The 21782-nt window shown below is 37.1% G+C and overlaps 1 pseudogene; it reads right to left on the bottom strand.

The window, feature by feature from the left end:
- Positions 1–9652: 9652 nt before the first annotated feature.
- LOC148937773 (uncharacterized) lies at positions 9653–19593 on the bottom strand (annotated as a pseudogene).
- Between the last annotated feature and the right edge of the window lie 2189 nt (positions 19594–21782).

Here is a 21782-nt window from a genome sequence, read left to right as displayed (position 1 = left end):
AAGCCACGATTTTTTCCGCTTCGGGTTTTCAAAATAAATCCATTTTTCGTCACCCGTCACAATTCGATACAAAAATGATTTCCTTTCGTGGTGTTGAAGCAGCATTTCACAAGTGACTTTGCGATTTTCCATTTGACGTTCATTCAAATCGTGTGGGACCCATTTATCGAGTTTATTGATCTTTCCCATTGCTCGTAAACGTTTGCTGATTGTTTCTTGTGATACATGTAATGCTTCTGCTAATTGCCGTTGAGTTTGAGTTGGGTCATCATCCAATAACTCCTGCAATTGCTCGTCTTCGCATTTTTGTAGTCTACCAGAGCGCTCACTGTCTTTCACATTGAAATCACCACTTTTAAATTGTCGAAACCATGTCTCACATGTTCTAATCGATGGAGCGTGTTCACCATATGTTTCTACCAGCAAACGATGACTTTCAACAGCTTTTCCTTTTGATTAAATAAAAAAAGCAATGCGTGCCGCAAATGTTCTTTTTCAGGCACAAAACTCGACATGATCACTGAACGATAAAACAAAGACGCTAGTTTTTGGCGAACTCAACTTGTGTGTGTTTGTAGTTTTAAATGTCAGACGAACAAAATGATGTATGTGTCAAATTAATACGCTGCGTACTTTTCGCTGGCGACATCTCTTAGTTAAACCGGAAAAAACTTATGCATACACCTGGTAGAAGTGACCTAAATTCCAATGTTATAATTCAGGTCTGAATAAAGCCTATTACCAAATGGCCTTGGCACGGCCTATTGTTAGCTTACTTTCACTCTGAGTCAGCTATAATTCACGCGTTTAAGACCTTCCAGTTCTTATTTGTTGACATAGTTTCTTATTTGTTATGAGTTAGCGATGACTCGTGGTACTAAAATATTATGGCGGCCTTGACATTTAACGTTGGCCTATTTTCGCTTACAAACTGACCATGAGTCACACTTGTGACTATTTGGTCGACCTATTTTTGTTTTTAAAGAGTTATACTTTGTTATAATAATTCCTTTCTTATAATTAACAATCATACATTTGCTCAAATTTAAGCTTTTATAATAAATATTAATCTTCGCAATATCGTTTTAAATATACTTTACAATTTTTATAATAATAATGATTACATCGTATAATTAGTATATCTAAAATATATCAGTATAACTCTTTTTACGTTTGTAATACATTATTTATTAAGTATTTTCAGGTACAAAATTGCTCTGATTGTGATTGGTTAAATTATTAGGGTAAATTTCCATGCATTAATATTCATGATTTTTATTATAGCCATAGGATTAGTGTTAATGATAAAAGAGAAGTAACAATTATAAATGTGAATCTAGGATGAAGGTTTCTAGAAGTTGAACTGATTTATATACGGAGATTTGCCTGCTGAACTAATTTGGGTTTTTGAGGTAAGTGTATGTAAGCAAGTTTACAATTGTTTAAATATCTTGTAAACGATGCGAGTTAGGTAGGTATGTATAATGAGGTAAAGTGCAGGATTCTTTGTGTGCTGTCCAAATTTTTCATAATAATCAATAATTATTTGTTAATATAATAATTTATTTATTTATAAATTTTATTAAACGAAATTTAAATCGTAGAATTTCTTTTCTAAGATAAAATATGTTTCTATCGGGGTTGTTTATATAATTTCATAAAGAAAACTGTTTCTTACGAGGAAATGTGCAATTATGTATATATATATATATATATATATATACATATGTGTGTGTGCTTTCATATACCCTTAATTTTGTTTATATCTTGAGAATTAAGAATCGTAGCCACAAATTGTATTTATGTTTTCGAAAGGATTTTCGATGGAGAGTGTATTTATACAGGGAAAATATATCCATATAAGGACATCAACAAAATTCATCCTTGAAATAAGGATATGTATCAGGTGAATAAATGTTTTGTCATAGATTTTGTTATATTGTCATTATGATTTTTATTCCTTATTCACATCCTTTCTATTGTTATTAATTTTGTTATTAACTTTTATATTTATTATTAAAATGGAACAAAAGTGAAAGGTTCGATATACAAAGGTTTCTTAATTTCTGGAGTTATATTTGACGATATAAAGAAATTGGTTGGTTAATAATATGGTTTTGTTTATTTATATCATAGTTAATAAAAGTATTACAATGTACCGATAATTGTTTTGTTATAGTTTTTGTGCATTACGTGGGCGAAGTTATATTTCCTACATTGTTTTTTTATTTATTATTTATTATTTTATATTAATTTATTAAGATTTTGTTAATATTGAAATGCTTAGATAAGGATGCGATATTAAGCTCTATTTTCTTTGTTATTTTACTGAACAATCCGGAAAAGTGATTTCGGTATGTTCTATTTTTATTAGTGAGGTTCTAGGGAAAATTTACTAGGAACATTAAGTTGTAGTAGCGCCATAAGGTTGTGGTAAGGAGCGGCCATTTTGTATAAACTTTTAAATAATTTTAAGCGGTATGTTTCTTTTATTATATGTATAGGAAAGGTTTTACGGTGTTGTCTCCTAACACAGTCAGTCATAAATAATTAAAAATTTTTGAAAAATTTACAGTGAACATGACTAGAGGTATTCTCAGCGCTGGGACGTGACATCAGTAAGTGTGGTAATAATTCTTCGGGTAATAATTCTTTACAACGGTAGCAAAGAGTATCCGCGCAATTAAGGAAATTACTGTCGGCTGGAGTACTTACGCGGCGATAACTGAAGGAAGTAGCGCACCTAACTAAATTAACACGACGAAGGAAAACCGCGGCTGGATGAGTTATCCGTGACTTGCGAGAACGAGCACATTACGTCGATTGCTTATTAATTGTCGTACGTGTAGAAAACATCTACGCATTTTCTCGAGTAATATTCCAGTAATATTTCCAAACCAAGGATCTCGAAACGAATCTTAAAAGCGTGCACTTCCCGAGTGAAATCAGTGAAAGCAGCAAAAACTATACCCCCCAAAAAAAGGTTGATCATAAAATTCTTCCTGTCAGTCGCTTTCCCCTTGTTTTTTTGTACGATAAGCAGACACGGACGTTTAGACGATGCAACCGGAAAATTCCTAAGCGCGCAGGGCATCGTCCGAAAATATACACGTGCACGTGATTTTTATATTTTGTTTAATGAAATAATTCACTTACCTTTTCTAGAAGTGCTCTACGCAAGTATTCCTCTAGGGAGATTCGTGGTCAGAACTGGATATCCTTGATAGCGCTGTCGGATGATGTCGGGGTCAGCCATGCAGAGCCGGTCGTGCACCAGGAATTCGTACTCTCCGTCGAACTTCACTTCCTCGCCGATCACTTCGTTGTGATTGTAGATGGCTGCCACGTGGAGGTTGTACTCGAGATATCGAATAAAGGTCTTGCGACCAGCGCGATTTCTTTTGCCCTTCGGCATTCGTGTGAGGCTTCGAGTTGTTTAAATATTATGCGAAGATAAAATCAAAGGATTAGTTCTGCGGCAATCCAATTCGCGTTGCGTTTCGGCTTCGCGTAGGAACGATTGAATTTATCGCGAGTAAGAATTTCGAGTCTCCGTCGTGGTAAGTGCGGATGGACGCACAACACCTGCTCCGGGAGACTCGGCGTTCTTGTTTATAGTTAACGATGATATGAATTTTTAGGAATTACTTTATTACGCGTGAAGCCTCACAGACCTCGTGAACACTTTCAATCGTCGGCAGTACGGCGGTAAGGAATGAAAGGAAAGAACACGTGGTAATTTGTTGGAGAAAATATATTCAATATTTCACTGATTAAAATTACATTCACGAATTTTACAATTAAGGATAAGATACTACAAGATAGATTACAATTAACTTAACTAGGGTTCGAACTTAACTAGGATTTGAACTAGAAAATGAAATTGGATTGTGATTCAGAGAATTCAGAGTTAGGATTAAGACGCGTACTTACTATTCCGCGGCCCGAAGTGAAGTTGGTGGAGAGTTCCGGTGGAGAGTTCCGGTATTAGCGTGAGTGGTGTGTAGGAGTTTGATGGTAGCGTAGATGGCGTTTGCATAGAATACTGATGTAAGTGGCATCGCAGTGCGTTTGTGTAGATGGCATTATGGTGTGTCGGTAACATGGTATCATGGTAATTCAGGGAGATGGTAATACAGAGAGATGGTAATGTAGGTGGTGTTATAGGATGTTGGTAAGGTGGAATAGGATGTCGTTGGTATAATACATGTGTTATAATTATGATCGGCGATATTGATTCCCGATTAAGGCTAGCTCTTAGTCTAATAATAATAATAGTAGTTGTTATGGTATTAATAATAATTGTTATGATAATAATAATAATAATAATACTTGTTAATGATAGTGTATTTAGCAATAATGATAATAATAGTGTATAACGATGAGTAACGAGAAAACTTTATAGTTAATAATTTAATGGGTGAGTTAAACTAGAATTTTATTTATTTAATAACTTATATCTAATGTGTATATGTAGCGATAAAGCGCGTCATAATGTGCAAGATGGCTAATGGCGTGGGGTACGCTGACCCTCGTAGCGCAGCGTCCTGTCATGGCGAATAGAGTGGGTACGCCAACGCACGTGGCGCTAGCGGTGGCGAGGGTTGTAACTATACTAGACATGCATGCTTATGCTATGTGTGCCGTAGAATCGGTCAAGCCAATCGGAACACGGATGACTGAGAACGATGTGCAGTAAAGGTGATATTAGTATTATTGTCGATGATAAAGTTTAAGTTTGGTAATGAAGATATTTTATAATTAGTTTAATGTGGATAATAATATTAGAGTTAATAATATTATATTTAGAGTATAATTAATAATAATTAACAATAATAATAATAAAACGTTTTATTGTAATAATAATAATAATATTAACAGTAGAGAGTATGTTTTATTATAATATAATTGATAATAGTGATGATGCTAACGTTTGTTACTAAACTACTGATAAGGAAAGTGATTAATAATAATACTATAGCTAGTGCCGAAAATAATGAAGATGGGGTACGTTGGGTTCGACGCCAGACGGCAGGAGAGCCAATAACCGTTCCCGGCTTTTGATCTGCGATGAATAATACCAAAACGGTGTTGCGTGTTCGCGAAAAAAACTAGCGGCTCTCCGAACGTTACAGCAGTTATAATTTATTTTGCATTGGCTGCACAAAAGTCCGGCGTCGTTAATGTCATTGGCTAGTCCGAATATCCCGTAGCCGAATTCGGTGATACAACAGCAAAGGCTGACGCGATGCATATAAGTTGCTCCGGGGAAAGTTTCGGATTTACGCGGTGGCTCTATCTGTCCTCTACATATTTATTCGTTTTCTAAATTCGAGTGCATGCAACAATGATATCTATCCTATCTTTAGTTGTAAAGGATCTCATTCCGGATTTCTTGATATCTCCTTTTCCTTGGGTCGGTTGCAACAATTCGTATCGGCAACAAACCCGGAGTGCGGAATGAAATGGGTATCAATTTCCACGCTGTGGACGACCTCGGTGACCAGAAACTTCCTTTGAATAGTCGTTCGTAACTCTCGTCGTACACTGATTCTACGATTCATCGAGAAGATTTCGCAAATGGCATAGAAACCTATCATTTAGTTTTTCAAAAAGTTTTTTCAGTGACTGCTTTTGTCCTGATCGATGACGTCGTTTCATCGGCATTGTAAAGAGATTCTCCTGCAAGAATCCATTGTACGATTTTAATTCGTGATTTTATTCAGCGCATATAACATGCAAGTGCGCTGTGGAATGCGTCAAGTGACGCAATGCGATAACGGTATCTACTAGATGTTGTGTCTCGCGGGCGCTTTGGTGAGCGCCGCACGTCTTGGTACGTACATGAGATCACAAAATCTTGAATTAATCTTGCGTTTAATTTATGCAACTATTCCCGTGTCCGTTGAAGTGTTGTACCTCGCGGTGGTCTTGGTGAACGCCGCACGTCTTGGTGCGTACACGAGTGTGCAAAACTTCAACTGTTTAAGAAAAATTTTGAATTCTGAATTTATATTTTAGAAGAAACAGATCGCCACAGTTCCTCTTCGAGATGCCGGCGTGTCTAGCACGTAAACCCGTGCACCAATCCCGTGGATCGATGTAGCGATCTGATATTTATTCATTCGGTTTTATTTAATTTAACTCAGAAAATATCCTTCCCTCGCGAACACTGTCTATGCGTACGTTTCGTTGGAATAGGATGGGTGGGCTTCGCTAATATTCACAACACTATTTATTAAGTGTACAAAAAAGTTCTGAGCTTTAGATTTCATACAACCGAAATAACAATTTAAATTTTATATATCTTCCCGCCCTTTTGCGGTTTTAAAGCGTTGACATTTGGCCTTCTAAAATGCCATATGGTTTGGCGTTTGATGCACATAACCTCAAAAATCAGTAGTGTTCACGATGGCAATAACAAAAGAGCATATTCGATTTTCCATCCACTTTGCGTTTCATCTGAAGAAAAATGCTGCTGAAGCCACTGCAATGATTTGTGCTGCATATGGAGAGAACGCTGTAAGTCATACTACATGTAAAAGATGGTATCAAAAATTTCGCCAAGGAGAGTTCAGTCTTGAAGATGAACCGCCTGCTGGACGCCCTCAAAAGATTGAAACGGACGAATTGCAAGCACTGGATATAAACTCTGCGCAAACTGAAAAGGAGCTTGCAGAACAGCTTGGCGTTACGTAGCAAACCATTTCCGTACGTTTACATACGATGGGAAAGGTTCAGAAGGAAAGCAGATGGGTTCCGCATGAATTATCCGAAGACAACAAAAATCGTCGGCGTGACACTGCACTCACTTTGCTTTCAAAGTTCCGGAAAAAAGATTTTCTGCACAAAATCATTACAGGCGATGAAAAGTGGATTCTTTATGATAACCCTAAACGTAGAAAATCATGGGTTGACCCTGGTCAACCTTCGATATTGACGCCAAAGCCTAATATCCACGCCAAGAAAGTTTTGCTCTGTATCTGGTGGGATTGGAAAGGTGTTACGAGTTGTTACAACCGGGTGAAACAATCATGGCAGATCGCTACCAACAACAATTGACCAATTTGAGAGATGCATTAGAAGAAAAAAGGTCATTTACTGGCCAAGGACATCATAAAGTGATCTTGCTTCATGACAATGCTCGACCACATGTTGCGAAAGCGACTCAGGACCATATCTTTGCGTTAGGCTGGGAACTTCTCCTGCACGCGGCGTATAGTCCAGACATGGCGCCTTCCGATTACTACCTATTCCGATCGCTGCAGCATCATTTGGCTGATACACATTTCGTGAGATTTGAAGAGATACGAAAATGCATTGATGACTTTATCGCTTCGAAGCCGGTGAGCTTCTATCATCAAGGAATTCGCAAGCTACCCGAAAGATGGTAAAAGATCGTTGATGCAAACGGGGAATATTTCGCTGATTAATATTTTTGTTTTTTTTTTTAATAAAGATTGAATTTTACAAAAAAAGCTCAGAACTTTTTTGTACACCTAATAATTTTCACTCGTATAATTAAATCAAAACTCATACAATGATCTTTTACTAAATTTGAATTGACTTAAAATAATGACTTAACCGCACTAGTCTTATAATTAGAATTGAACAATGATTCTTACAATTAGAATTGGAAATAAGAAAGATCTCGGTTTAACACGCTAACGTGCCGAGATTGATTGAATTGAAGTACTCGTATCCGAGCCTAAGCGGGGATACATTCACGAGCCAGGAACCTTCCCGACTGGAGTCTCGATGTAATCTGGTCGAAGGAGCCTCTGCATTGAGCTCCTTCGTTTTCGGCTCGAAGTGTGGCGGCGTTCTGATGGGAGCGGCGGCGCTTACGTGGGAGGCGCTGATGGTAGGGCCCCGGTGGTTGCGTGGGAGACACCAGCGGCTCCCGTAGAGATGTTCTTTATCCAGGAACGCATCACATCTTTTAATTTTAAATATATTCTTATGTATACACTGAAATAAATGGAATTGAACGTAATGATTAAAATTTGATATATAAAATTGTTATTTTGAGAATTTCTTAAAGTATGTTTACGCATTTGACGTGACATTAGCATCCTCCTTTGCTGAGAATTTAAATAAATGTGTCCCTGTAAAGTATCGTCCATTGTGATAATTTTTATACGCACATTTATCATAAATTATTTCCATTTTGTTGTTTATTATATTAATTACAAATGATTGTTTATTACACTATATTTATCATACTATATGAAACGTTTAATATGATTAATATTTCACAAAACTATATATATTAAAAACTATATATACTAAATATTAATAAAAATAGTATATAAAATATGAAGAAATTTTTTAAAAGGGCTAACTATGACGCAAAACTGCACAAAACATTAAATTGTAAGATATATATATATAAAATGAATCACACTCTCCGTTGCACTGAGCGAAGCGTGTTGTAATTTGTCTTTGCCGAGATTGCATAGTTCATTTGTTTCGTTATACTCGTTCGTTATACACGTATGTCGGAAAAAAGCCGATCTCGCGCTTCTGAAACTGGCACATAATCTTGGTGACAATCGTGTCTCTCAACGTATAAAATTATAGTTCTTTCAGAGTATAGATAAAAAGAATGTAAACTTAATATTTTGATATATATATATATATATGTTATATATCAAATATATTACATGTTGTTAATAATATTTGACTTAAAGTTTTCTTTGTAATTTGTTATATTAACTTTTAAAGCATATTATTTCTATTACCAATTTTCAATATCATATATACTTTTGCATATTAAGAAAAATGTAAAAATATATTTTAGGAATATAATAAATTACTAGAATATAGAAAAATTAATAAGATCTAAAATTAATTTATTATTAAACTAATGTAATATTCAATTTAATATTAATAAATAAAGAATACAAAGTAAAAAATATAATTATTAATTAAAAATATAATTGTTAATGCCTGATAAGAAAAATAAAAGGCAATAAAAATTTGTACCCGAGCGTGCATTAACTTCCAAAATATACAACGTGACGAGCACGAATTCATAACCATAAGTAGTCAAAATATATACACTCGCGTATAAGAATTGCACATCTTAATTTAAAAAAAAAAAAGAAAAAAGAAAAAAAAAGGTATCAGGAATCGAACTAGCGATTTCGCGGATGCAAGTTAGACACGTTGCCGCCGAGTCACGACGACCTTTGTACGATAATTCGCAAAACTTACTCATACATAACTCAGAATTTTTGAACTTCTATTTTCTCGAAAATATTTAAGAAGTGCATTTCCTTCTTTTATTCATTAAAGTATCTATCCGTATCTATAAAATATAGATAGGGGTTCCATCGAGTGAGAGACCAACATCGCTCTGGAGTACCGGTCGTGGGAATTCGAAAGAATACATGTATATTGTAATATACGTATATATATATATATATATATATATATATATATATATATATATGTATCATTGTATTGTTGACGTGTTATTTTAAATACGTCATTTGCGATAAATATTATCACACATGCCTCGGTAGTCGAAGGGATAAAATGCCTGCCCGGTAAGCAGGAGATCCAGGTTCGATTCCTGGCTGAGGTGATATTTTTTCGCAAAATAATTATATATATAACGAGTTTTCATGACTGGTTTGTGGTCGGGCCCCGTCGTGACGCACATCCTCTCTTCTTATTTGGGTTCTTTTTTTGTCTAGGAAGAGCTGCTAGAAAAGATATTTTTTGTAGAAATTGACGTAAGAAAAAAAAGGAAAAAAAAGCGCCGATATTCCGGCTGCAATAAACAAATGTACGTATCGCAACGTGTTAATTTCGAACAATCTCGAAAAATGCATTATTCAATGAAAATAATGTACCTAAACAAATTGCGATTCGGAAGATTTATAATGATGTCCCGATTTACAAAAAATAGCATTGACGGTTGTACGAGTCGCAGCATAGTAAGAGAAGCACCAATAATCCGGCTGCTATAAACAAATGTACATGTTGCAACGAGTTAATTTCGAACAATCTCGAAAAATTCGTTATTCAATAAAAATAATGCATTAGTCGGTAAATCGACATTTCTCCTCTCTTAATTTTTTTCTTGTTTTTTTAATAAATAACATGCTCATTTGGCCAAATCCAAGTTCTCACGTAGGAAGCAATAAATTTTGGCGGCGACGTGAAAAATGGGAAACTATAAAAAATGAACTATAGAAAATGAAATGAATTCAGTAAGAAAAGAAAGAGATATTACTCTTTTCTAATTGATGTTATACCAATAAATAATATCCTATCATAACTGGAATATTATTTTATTTTAAGATGAGAAATAGGTTTGTTTTGATTGAAATCATATTTTTAAGAATGAAAACATTTTTATTCACATTTTTGTTACATCGTCTTTTTTTTCACACATACTAAAAATTAAAGCTAACAGTTCGCAATCGACGAGTTGATGCCTATTGAAGATATCGCTATCACGTATGGTACCTCCTCGGGATTTGTTATAATACACGCAATGTTGGAGAATCGCGTATACTTTTCATCGATCGTATCGACGAGTCTGTCTAGTTGATTGAATACATTTTACATCAATACATTCGGCGAGATTAAACATACGGCGTAGCATCGATTCGACCATCATAATACGTTTGAAGATTCAAGACGTACGAGTGTAACATCGTTCATCAGCTTGGACCGTTAATGGCCTGACGCTTATAAAATTGTCTTTGCAATTGTTTCGTAGCAATTTGTAGATATTCCATTGCTGCTCCTTTCCTGTTTCGAGAGACAGTATCAGCTCTTGTTCTCGATGATCTCCTAGGGCGATCTCCACGTAGCTCGGTGGACCAACATTGATTCCAATTTCCAGAAACTTGAAGCCTGTAGCTGTCAGATTGTAACGCGCTCAATAAGCGCACCGCGCGAGGCTCCACCGAAATGCTGTGTAACAGAAATTAAGTACATAATATTGCGTAATGTTGCAAAAAGAAAAAAAGAAAATGTCGAACTTACGCGTTACGTTCCTTCTTTGTTTCATCATCGTACAGTGCGCTGCTTCCTTTGGCGGAATACATTGCGTGTGGATTGTTCGTACAAACGAATGATGGAGAAGCGGAGTACGTTGCGTATGGTTCGTTCGTACAAACGAATGACGGAGGACTGATCGCACCCGCGTAAATTTTAACACGGCAGAGCGTTAACCCCCCTCCCCTCTTTTGAAAGAGGATGGAGTGGATAAAAAATCCAATGACCTCGCTGAACGGCAATACTCTATTATGATAGTATTTCGTGAACAGGCGTGTTATAATGGCCAAGAAAAAGATCGTACAATTGCAGATAGCATATCGAGCACAAGTTTACTGTTATAGTGACCATAAACAGAAAACAAAGAATTGCGTCGTTAATTAATTGTAAAATTTTTATTTCAAGAAAAAAACTTAATCAGCTATAAAAAAATATGTAAAGTGCCATTTAAAAAAAAATGTGAATAAAATGTTTCACGCTTAAATCATAACGCAATTTCTTTGTCATCATGACATCGATCAAACGTTACATTGAAAAAAATGTATAGGATCGTTGGAATATTAAATAATCATCAACGTAATAGCGGGGAAAAGGAATAAAAGAAAACATATTATATATATGTGTTACATATGTTTATTTAAGATTATCTGCCCACCAATTAAACAATTTAAATACATTTTGTAACGCGCAATTAATATAATGATATCCACATCATATAGAATTATCAGCGTCTAGATTGTTCAAAGAATCTACGTCTTCGTAATCCGCATCCAGGATCTCGATATACACGCGCTCTCGCTCATCGTCCAGAAGCAAGTTCCGCAGCCATTTTTGTTTTTCGTGTCCCTTGACATATATGACAGCATCATCATCGTCGTCGTCATCGTCGTCGTCATCTTCTTTCGTATCATGCACAGCTTTCGTAATCAAATTCTTAGCTTCGCTGTACGGAATCGTTCCGTCGTTCCAGCGCAGTCTATGGTGTTGACGTATCACCCAGCGTGCGCAAGACTTGTCGGCACTTGCTAAGAAATGCCACATAGGGCTTGCGAAAATGTAATGAGAGAGAACGGTCCGTTCTTTGAGAGCAACAAACTCTTTTATAACAAACTGTCCTTCAACGAGGAAACCTTGTAGGTCTACGAACGTTGGCACAGACATGACTGTTGTCGAGAAGAAGACTGCGATCGATTTCGATGTATCTGTTGTAGCTCGGATTAGGTTATAAGATTGTACTTAGGGAAAGTCGGGTTTGCCGAGTCTTAGGAGTTAGAAATCCAAATAGGATTGTAGGATTGTGGAAAGTTCTTCTGATCAAATATTATTACTCACTTTTGTTAAGTAACTGATTTATTGGTTTTCGGCTTCTTAACAATGTTTCGTGTGAATCCCACTATTACTGATAACGACTGGCCGTGACGAAGTACAACTGTCTTGTTACTGTCGCGAGCGCCAAGTAGGAACACACGGAATTCGAAACTCTTTGTGGTTCCCTTCCATCAAAGGGGAAAGGATGTTGCGAGTGCCAAGAACGCAATCGCGCCCACCGCTGACGAAGCGGATTGCGACAAGCGATACTTTATCCGACTATTATTATTTTGTCAAGCGATAGTGATTGCTAAACTGCATTGCTAATCGTGTACTTATTTCGTAACTGCTCCACATGAAGTAATTGCTAACCGGGTTGCGCGGTCCTTACGCGGAAAGCCGCCGTGCAACCCAAAAATGTACCGCGAACGTTGACGAACATTTCGATTACGCTGCAAGGACCGGCCGCCTGGAACAGGATAAAAACGGAAGACCAATAGGAGCAGAACTCGTTGAGATTTGGTCTTGCCGTCACGTCTGTCCAAATTAATAAGGACAATTTGTATTATTTTTAATAAAGTTTATTGACAAGTAAACAAACACGTGTGTGCTTCCGTAACGCCGACTCCCTGGCTGACCCCCTGAAACAACCCGCACAACATTATGTATTGTGACTGCCCGCTCTCAGTGATCTAGCGACCGTTTTTATAGTATTCTAGTAGTGTCGTCTTATAATTCTAAATCGAACATATATGGTCAAAACGGCGCAAATTCCCCGTTTCTGCTTTGGAATTTGCGGACTTGCTTTTGCATGCTTGCATTTCCAGCCGGCGTTTCCGTAGCACCGACTATTCCGAGATTCGAGAATGATCGTGAGGATAAGATATAATATACAAAAAATAATATAAGGAGTAATTCGGGCTACAACACCTCTCCCTCGCCGGGAAAGAAAAACGGAGTTTTTCGTATTATAAAATTTTTCAACTCGATACATTTTTAAAATCGTGAACTTTCGTTTCTTCTGCGCAGTTCGCAATTTTTATTTACATTTTTTGCTTTCTTTTTTCTTATAATTACACTTATTATTCCTATTATAATTATAATTATTAATATTCTGCTAATATTTCTGCTGAAACTAATGGGGTAAGTAAAATGTACGTTTTGGAACACGTTCGGCTCCTCATCTAGTTGCTTATTTATAATAATTCATCTATTTTTGTGCTTAATTTTGTTAATTCGAACAGGTCTTTTATTATTGGTCGCAGTTTTATTTTTTCTATGAATTGTTTTGCATCTTTGATGTCTTTTGATATTAATGTTAAATTATACTCCGGTAAATGTGCTCGTACATAATGGGTCGCTATCTGTCGTTGCGTGACTATCATTATTTCCGGCGTTAGTTTACAATCGTCATTTAATTTTACTTTACTTATACCATTTATCTCTAGTTTTTTTACTTCCGACTTATCACATTGAATTTCTATTTTTTTGGTTTATTTGTACGGAATATAGCCACGCTTGTGATTTCGTTAGCCATAATAAGGTATCGGAAATTATACGTCCTTGTTCGCAACTCTGGACCTGTTCGGGCGCGTTTATATAAATTTGCACTTCGCATGACGCGTCCGTACTTATGTGATAGACGGGAAAATTTTGTTCACATATAGGTTGATCGTTGTGTAAGTTTGATCGTTTTGTACGCACGTGTTTAGTTCACGCTCTTTTAATAATATATAATGATAGTTTTCTTTATTTATTGCTATTAAGGCGTGATTTACCCATATAAATGAAAAGATATTTGCGTGTTTGCGTATCGGGAACGGTATCGGTTTTATTAATTTGAATGTCGAGAAAGCAATTACTGGAAATCGGAAGATCGTGTAAATATCTGTTTTATCGTAATACGCATTTATAATCATATATTTCTGCATAGTGCGCTAATTTTCTATATTAATTGTAAATGGAAAGTGTTGTCCTTCTGTCAGCTGTGTAGCGGCTTCTCGCAATTCTCTTATGATATTCTCGAGCGGTAATAGGCGGGTTTGCACTATTCTGTCTTTTGCTAATGATAGATAGTCAATAGTGTTCTCGACATCTTTGATCAGGTCTGATTATTGTCTTCAGTAAATTGTCATCTATATCTTTCTCGATGCGTGTATTTTGATAATTGCAATTTCATTCGCGTTGTTACATTTTTTAGCCGATCTTCATTATAACTTATGATTTTTTTTAAGCCATCTATGTGGTCTATTGTAGCTATAATTACTTTAGTTCTTTATTATAGTTTTTTTTGCTTTTTGTTTCGTAGTATTTAGTGTAAGTTAGTTTATTCTTTTAGTGTAGTGCGCAAGTTTTATTTTATTCTATTGGATATTTTCAGGACGCTTTCTTGAAACTCTATTTTGGTGAGTCTTCTTTATTTCTATTTTTATTTATTAATTTTAATTTTCCGCGAATACTTTCATTCGATTTGCATGCACGGCGGCCCATTTTTATTTTATAATTAATTTATAAGTAATTTACTTCGGACAGTTTTTCGATAATTATGTACAATCGGATCCATTGCGCTTCTAATTTCTTTGAACGTCCTCGTCTAACTGTCTTGTCGTATAGTAGAACCTGTTCGCCTATTTGAAAAGTTTTCATCCTCGCGTTTCGGTCGTAGTACTGTTTCGATTTTACCTTTTCTTGCTTTACACATTCTCTCGCTACTTGGTTCGTTGTACGGATCTTCTCTCGTAATTCTTGTACGTAATCGTCATACGAATAAGTTATCTTCTGGTTTGGTCAGGGTTGTCGGTAGTTTCGCTCGGTACCCGTAAATTAATTCGAATGGTATGAATTCCGTCGCCGTATGTGGCGTTGTATTATACGCAAACATTGCGTATAAGGGTAGCCATTCATCCCAATCTGTTTGGCTCTCATTTATGTAATGTCGAAGATATTTTGCCAAAGTTCTGTGTGAGCGTTCTAATGCTTCAATTATTTTCGGGATGATAGGCTATTGTTTGAATCTTCTCGATCTTCAACAACTTGCATGTATTTTTAAATATTTCACTCATGAAATTCGTGCCTTGATCAGTTAAAATCTTTTCAGGAATCCCGTGTTCGGCAATTATTTTGGTGACAAAGGCTTTTGCCATCGTATTTGCTTCTTGATTCTCTATCGGAATTGCTTTACTAAATTTCGTTAAATTATCTTGAAAAGTTAAGATATATTTGTTTCCAGCGTTCATAATGGGTAGTGGTCCTACTATATCAAGCGCACATTTTTCGAACGGTTTTTTCGACGTGTCGGTAATGACCATTGGCAGTTTGGTTTTTTGGTTTAGCTTCTGTGTATTTTTCTGACAGAGATTGCATTTGTTAATATAATCCTCCACGTCGCGCGTTATACCGCGCCAATTATATAATAGTTTAATTCGGTTCAGAGTTCGTGCGACTTCTTGATGCCCCCCTGTCGGCGCATCATGATATTCACAAAGCATTTGTCACTTTTCTTCTGTGTATTCTTGTTTTATCTCTTCCTCTCTTTCGTCGTCATCGTTTCTCTCTTCGTCATATGCGACAGTGTTTAACTGTGAGTCAAAAGTGATCAGATTTCTATTTAGTACATCCGCGTTTGTATTTCCTTTGTCTGTCTTGTGAATAATTTCGTAATCATATTCTTCTAGCTTGAGTCTCCATCGTATCAATCTAGACCCAGAGTCTGAAATGCTGAATAGCCAAACTAATGGTCAATGATCAGTGATTATTTTAAATTTCGTTCCATATAAATACGGTCGGAAGTATTTAACTCCCCATACTATCGCTAGAAGGCTCTTTCTCCGTAGTATTATAATTTCGTTCTACTTTATTTAATATTCTGCTGGCATAGGCTATTGGTCGATCTTGACCTATTCGTTCTTGTGATAATATTGCTTCGATGGCGTAATTGGACGCGTTGATAGTTACTAAAAATTCTTTAGTAAAATCTGGGTAATTTAATATTGGTGCCGTAATTAATTTTTCTTTTAGTGTTTGGAAAGCGTATTATTGCTCAATACTCCAATTAAATTTTTCCTCCTTTTTTGTTAGTTTTGTTAGAGGTTTGGCAATTTTCGAAAAGTCTTGAATGAATTTTCGATAGTATCCGGCCAGTCCTAAAAATGATTGTATATCTTTCACCCTTTTTGGTGTCGGAAATTTCTCTACTGCTTGCAATTTACGGGGATCAGGTTGTATCTCATTTTCCGTAATAATATGTCCTAAGTAACTATAAGTAACTTCTTTTCTGAGAAACTCGCATTTATCCGGTTGCAACTTGAGATTATGATCTCTTAGTCGTTGCATTACTTCAGTTAGTCATTTATTGTGTTCGTTCAATGTCGCACCGTATATTACTATATCGTCAAGATAAACTATAAACATCTAAGTCCTTGAATTCCGATTAACACCGAATTCATTAGCCCTTGGAATGTCGCGGGCGCATTTTTAAGTCCGAACGGCATTCTATTAAATTCATCCATACGGTGTAGAAAAAGTCGTTTTATTTTTATGTTCTTCCTTCATAGGAATTTGATGGTATCCGGATGCGAGGTCTAATGTTGAAAAATACTTTGCATTTCCCAGTTGATCTAGGATGTCTGTTATATTTGGAAAAAAATCTTCAATTGTTAAATCGTTTAATTTTCGAAAATCTACAATGCGTAGTTTTTGTTTCCCAGATGCATCCATCTTTTTGGTACTACTAGCAATGGCACATTCCATTGACTCGTACTGTGACGTATTATTCCGTTATCTAACATTTTTTCAACCTGCCGATTTACTTCTGCTTTATGTTTCTCCGGCAATCTATAAGGTTGCACATTTACAGGCGCGCTATCGCTACGTGTGTTTATTTCATGTACTATTGTTGTAATGTAAGTCAGTGGATCGTTCTCTACGTGAAATACGTCGCAGAAGTCACAGCATATCTGCGTTAATGCCTTCTTTTCCTCGTGATTTAGATGTTCTGTCCGTAACAATTTTTGTAAGTATTCCTGCCGTGACTGTACAGTACGGCCGTCGCTCTCGTGTAACGTGAGCATCTCCGCGATATCACCCAGCTGCACGGCGTCTAACGTTACACTCGGCGTTGTAATTTCAATAGTTTCGGTAGTTGTATTAATTATACTTATTGGACAGATATAATCATCGAGTTCTATCAGGCAACTACCAATAAATACTTTTGGTTCCGTTTTTTTCAGGTTTCACTATTCCAATCTGATTTTTATTAGTAATAACTGTACGATGGTTTCACTGCGAGGCGTCAGAATATACTTTTTGTGAGGATTTTAGATTTACATTTCCTATTCGCAATATTTCCTTTGCATGATCGCATTTTGCTCGATGTTTCTTAAGAAATCTATTCCGAGAATTTCTTCGTAAGCGATTAGGGAGTCATCTTTTACCACATACATGATGTGTCTTATCTCCTCATTTCCGAGGATGATCGTGGTTCGAATCTTACCGAGAGTGTGAATCTTGTGTCCTGTTACGCCGGTGAGGGCTATTTGTTCCTCTCGTACCTGGCGTATATCCTTTTAAATTTCCTACTTTAACAAGTGTTAGGGTAGCACCCGTATCCAACAAGAAATTCATTTTTCCTTTTCTTATTTCCTTTATTGGCAAGGTTACCAAATCTAGCGCTGATCTGCGTCTTGCCGGTTATTTGAGCTACTTGATGCTCTCGCGCGGCTCGCGTTATCTTTCTGTTTTTCTCCTCTTCTTCTTCGCTACTATTGAATGACAATTCTGCGTCTTCTTTGCACGTTTCATTTTCTTTTGCTCTTATCGTAGTATTTATTTGTCCTCTTGTTTCTTTCTCTTGTCTCGGTTGTCTTACTTATTTTCTTTCTGATCCATGATTGGGTTTTGACCAGCATTCTTTTTTATCGTGTCTCGCCTTGTTACAATTTACGCAATATTTTTCCATCGCGTTTACGCTGATGAGTTTTTCGGCTCTGGGTAAAGAAAATCGGTTCGTGTATCTATTAATTCGACAATCTCGTCCGATATGTCTGATTTTTCCGCATCTTTGGCATTGCGGTATTTTATTTTCGCGGGTGTACATATTGTATTCGCTTTTGCATGCCAAAAATTTTTCATTGATCCTTTAAATTTCTTTTCCGCGCCCGCGCCAGCGATGGCATCTTGCAACGTTGTATAATGTTGTAATCGTACCAATAGTTTTATGTCGTCTAGTAATCCGAGCTAAAAATTGCATAGAGTCTGCTGCTATGAAATATAGTATAGTTTCCAAGATAATTTGTTTACTTTCTATTATTTCGACCTTCTGTCATGGACTCGTATAACTCGTTTGTCCATAGCTAGTTTGTCCGTACGCAATCCGAATGCTCTTGCCGATTCTCCGGATCTTTGTTTTAGCGTATTGAATTCTACAAACTTCTGCAAACTTCTCTCTTTTCAACTGAGCAAAATCGTGTATATCTCAAGTTTGAAAATCAGTCATAGCTCTGCCTTTTAGTTTAGTGCATACTATTGCTTCTAGTAGCGTTCCTTCTTCCATTGGATTCGTATTTTTCATAGCGTATGATGCGGCACTTAAGAATTCCGGCAGCTTATGAGAGGTTCCATCGAATTCCGGAATCATATCGCGAGCTTCTTTTAATCGTAGATATCCCGCTACGGTCTCGGGTCGGTTTCATATATCTTCGAGTGTTCGTCCGGTAGGTTATGTCTAACGGTTCGCCACGGGGTTGTTCATTAGGCACTTGTGCGAATTGGTTTTCGTTGTGGTCGAAAACCGTAATTTCTAGTCGACCTATTCTTGTAGCGCGCGAATTCCTCCTAACAACATGTCTAATATTGATTCATTGGTTTTGATTGCTCTATCCTTCTGCGCGAGGGACCTGCCGAAGCTCTGAGACGTTCTATTTCCGCGTCTACTTCTACACGGATTATCTCCAGTTCCCTAGTTTTCTCGCCACGAGGTGTACGTAATTGTCGTTCTGCCATGTTTCTATCGAGTTGCACGGAACTGTATAATATTCTTCCGGATCGAAAATGCTATCGTCGTAAGATCGTCGTATGTTAGTGAGAACTCTCTCCATTGTAAATTTTGGCTCTCGTTTCTTTCAGAGTGTCTCGTTTTGGGATGTAGTCTATATTCGCTGGTTCCAGTATTAGGCTCTCGTCAATGTCATTGAATGGAAATACTCGCTTGATAACTATGTGTGGATGGAGCACCGGCTCTCATCCGAATGTCGCGTTTCTAAATTTCGACGCACGGAGGTGACAGGACTTCGCGCTCTTTGTGTTCACTCGCTATGTAACCACGATATATTTCTAAAGGGTCGGTTTAAGGGTCTATTTATTTCGCCGTCCGATATCAATGCTATTGCTTGCTTACAATTTTTACTGATACGATTTTTTCATTTACGTAGTATCGCTGCTAGCTTCATGCTGCTTCGTTGTCGCGTGTTGTTGTCGTAGGTCGATGCCTTCTCCGGTATCACTGATATGCGTTCGCTGACTGTTCTACCAGGTGTCCTTATTGACTGGTATCGATGTACGTTGGGCGATGCTGGCTCACTGCTCTGCTGCCGCTGTAGGATTGTCCTAAGTCGGCACTCAGCTATTTTTTTCGATTGTAGGCTTGTTATTTTCTGACGGAGCCTTTTCCGTCCGCCTGTTTTTCACAGGTCTTGTAATTTGAGAAAGTTTCTCTTCTGCCTGCAGCCTTGGGGCTAATACTGCAGGTCTTATAAAAGTTGCCAGAAAAGTTTTTTCTGCCCGTTTTGTCTGCTAGGGCTTACCCTCGATTTCTGCTGGTTCGGTTAGCGATTATCCTCTCAGATTGTATGAATAGTGTCGACCATCCCACCGCTGCCACCAAAATGTTGTAGCCCGGATTGGATTACAAGATTGTAATTAGGAAAAGTCAGGTTTGTCGAGCCTTAGAAGTTAGAACTCCGAGCAGCATCGTAGGTGGAAGGTTCTTCTGGTCAAATATTATTACTCATTTTTGTTAAGTAACTGATTTATTGGTACGGCTTCTTGACAATGTTTCGTGTGAATCTCGTTATTACTGATAACGATTGGCCGTGACGAAGTACAACTGTCTTGTTAGGTGACTCTCTGGCTAATCGCTTTTTCAGCCGAGTATTCGGACCACAAAACTAATAGCCGGAATATGTAACTCGAAAGGAAGCGCGTTTATCGCTCGATTGAGCAGACCTCCAACGCAGCCTTCATTCGACGTTGCTGCTGACATATGTTACAATCCTTTATCTTCGGTGAGGGACCGTCTATATGTGTGCGTTGCCACGATTGGTTATAATGCTCGACGCAGTGACGATAGATTTGAACCTCCAAATCCGTCTTTATATATTCCGGAAGCTTGTTTCACACGTGGTCGATATAGTCGTCATATATGCATAACATTATGATCTTCAGTATATACTACTGTGATCAAATATAAACGAGATTTTTGTTATAGAGTGAAAAATCTTTATTTATTCTTCAAAATAAAATTCGTCGCCTTCAAAATAATCCTCTCCCGATGCAATACACTTATACCAACGCTTTTTCCAATCCTCGAAACACTCTGAAAACTCTTCTTCCGGAATGGCCTTCAATACTTTCTTCATTTCGGCTTGTATCTCCTCAATCGATTCAAAACGGTGTCCCCCGGAGCGGTCTTTTGAGTTTACTGAATAGCCAGAAGTCATACGGTGCTAAATCAGGCGAATACGGTGGTTGTGGAACGATATGGATCGAGTTTTTGCTGAAATGGTCACGAAGAACTAGTGCAGTATGAGATGGCGCATTATCGTGGTGCAAAAACCATGAGTTGTCTGCTCATAAATCTGGCCTCTTGAGGCGAATAGCTTCACGCAAACGACGCATAACACTCAAATAATATTCCTTGTTGACAGTTTGGCCCGGCGGAAGGAATTCATAATACACCACACCACGATAATCGAAGAAAACTAACAAAACCTTGATTTTTGAGCGACCTTGGCACGATCTTTTTGATCTTGCCTTACCTTTTGCACAATATTCGCTCGATTGGTCGGTTATTTCCGGGTCGTACGCATAGATCCAAGTCTCATCTCCAGTTATCATGCGTTTCATCTTGTTCTGGTAATTAGAAATCATTGTTTCACTTCAACGCGACGCTGTTTTTCCAAAAAATTGAGTGTTTTTGGAACCAAACGAGATTTGACTCTTCTCAAACACAAATGGTCTTTCAAAATGGTCTGGACTGATCCAAATGAAATGTTTACAGTATTGGCAAGTTCTCTAATTGTCAATCGACGATTTTGGAGCACCAAATCCTTGATTTGCTTCACGTGTTGTCATCAGTTGATGTTTTTGGTCGTTTTTGATGTGGTTCGTTTTCTACGCTTTCTCGACTATCTTTCAACATTTTATACTAGTCAAATACTCTTGGTCTTGATAGAGCCTGG

This window comes from Pogonomyrmex barbatus, unplaced genomic scaffold, assembly GCF_055798465.1.
Source record: "Pogonomyrmex barbatus isolate J1 unplaced genomic scaffold, ASM5579846v1 scaffold11, whole genome shotgun sequence".
NCBI lineage: Eukaryota > Metazoa > Arthropoda > Insecta > Hymenoptera > Formicidae > Pogonomyrmex > Pogonomyrmex barbatus.
This window is presented reverse-complemented; position numbering and strand designations above follow the sequence as displayed.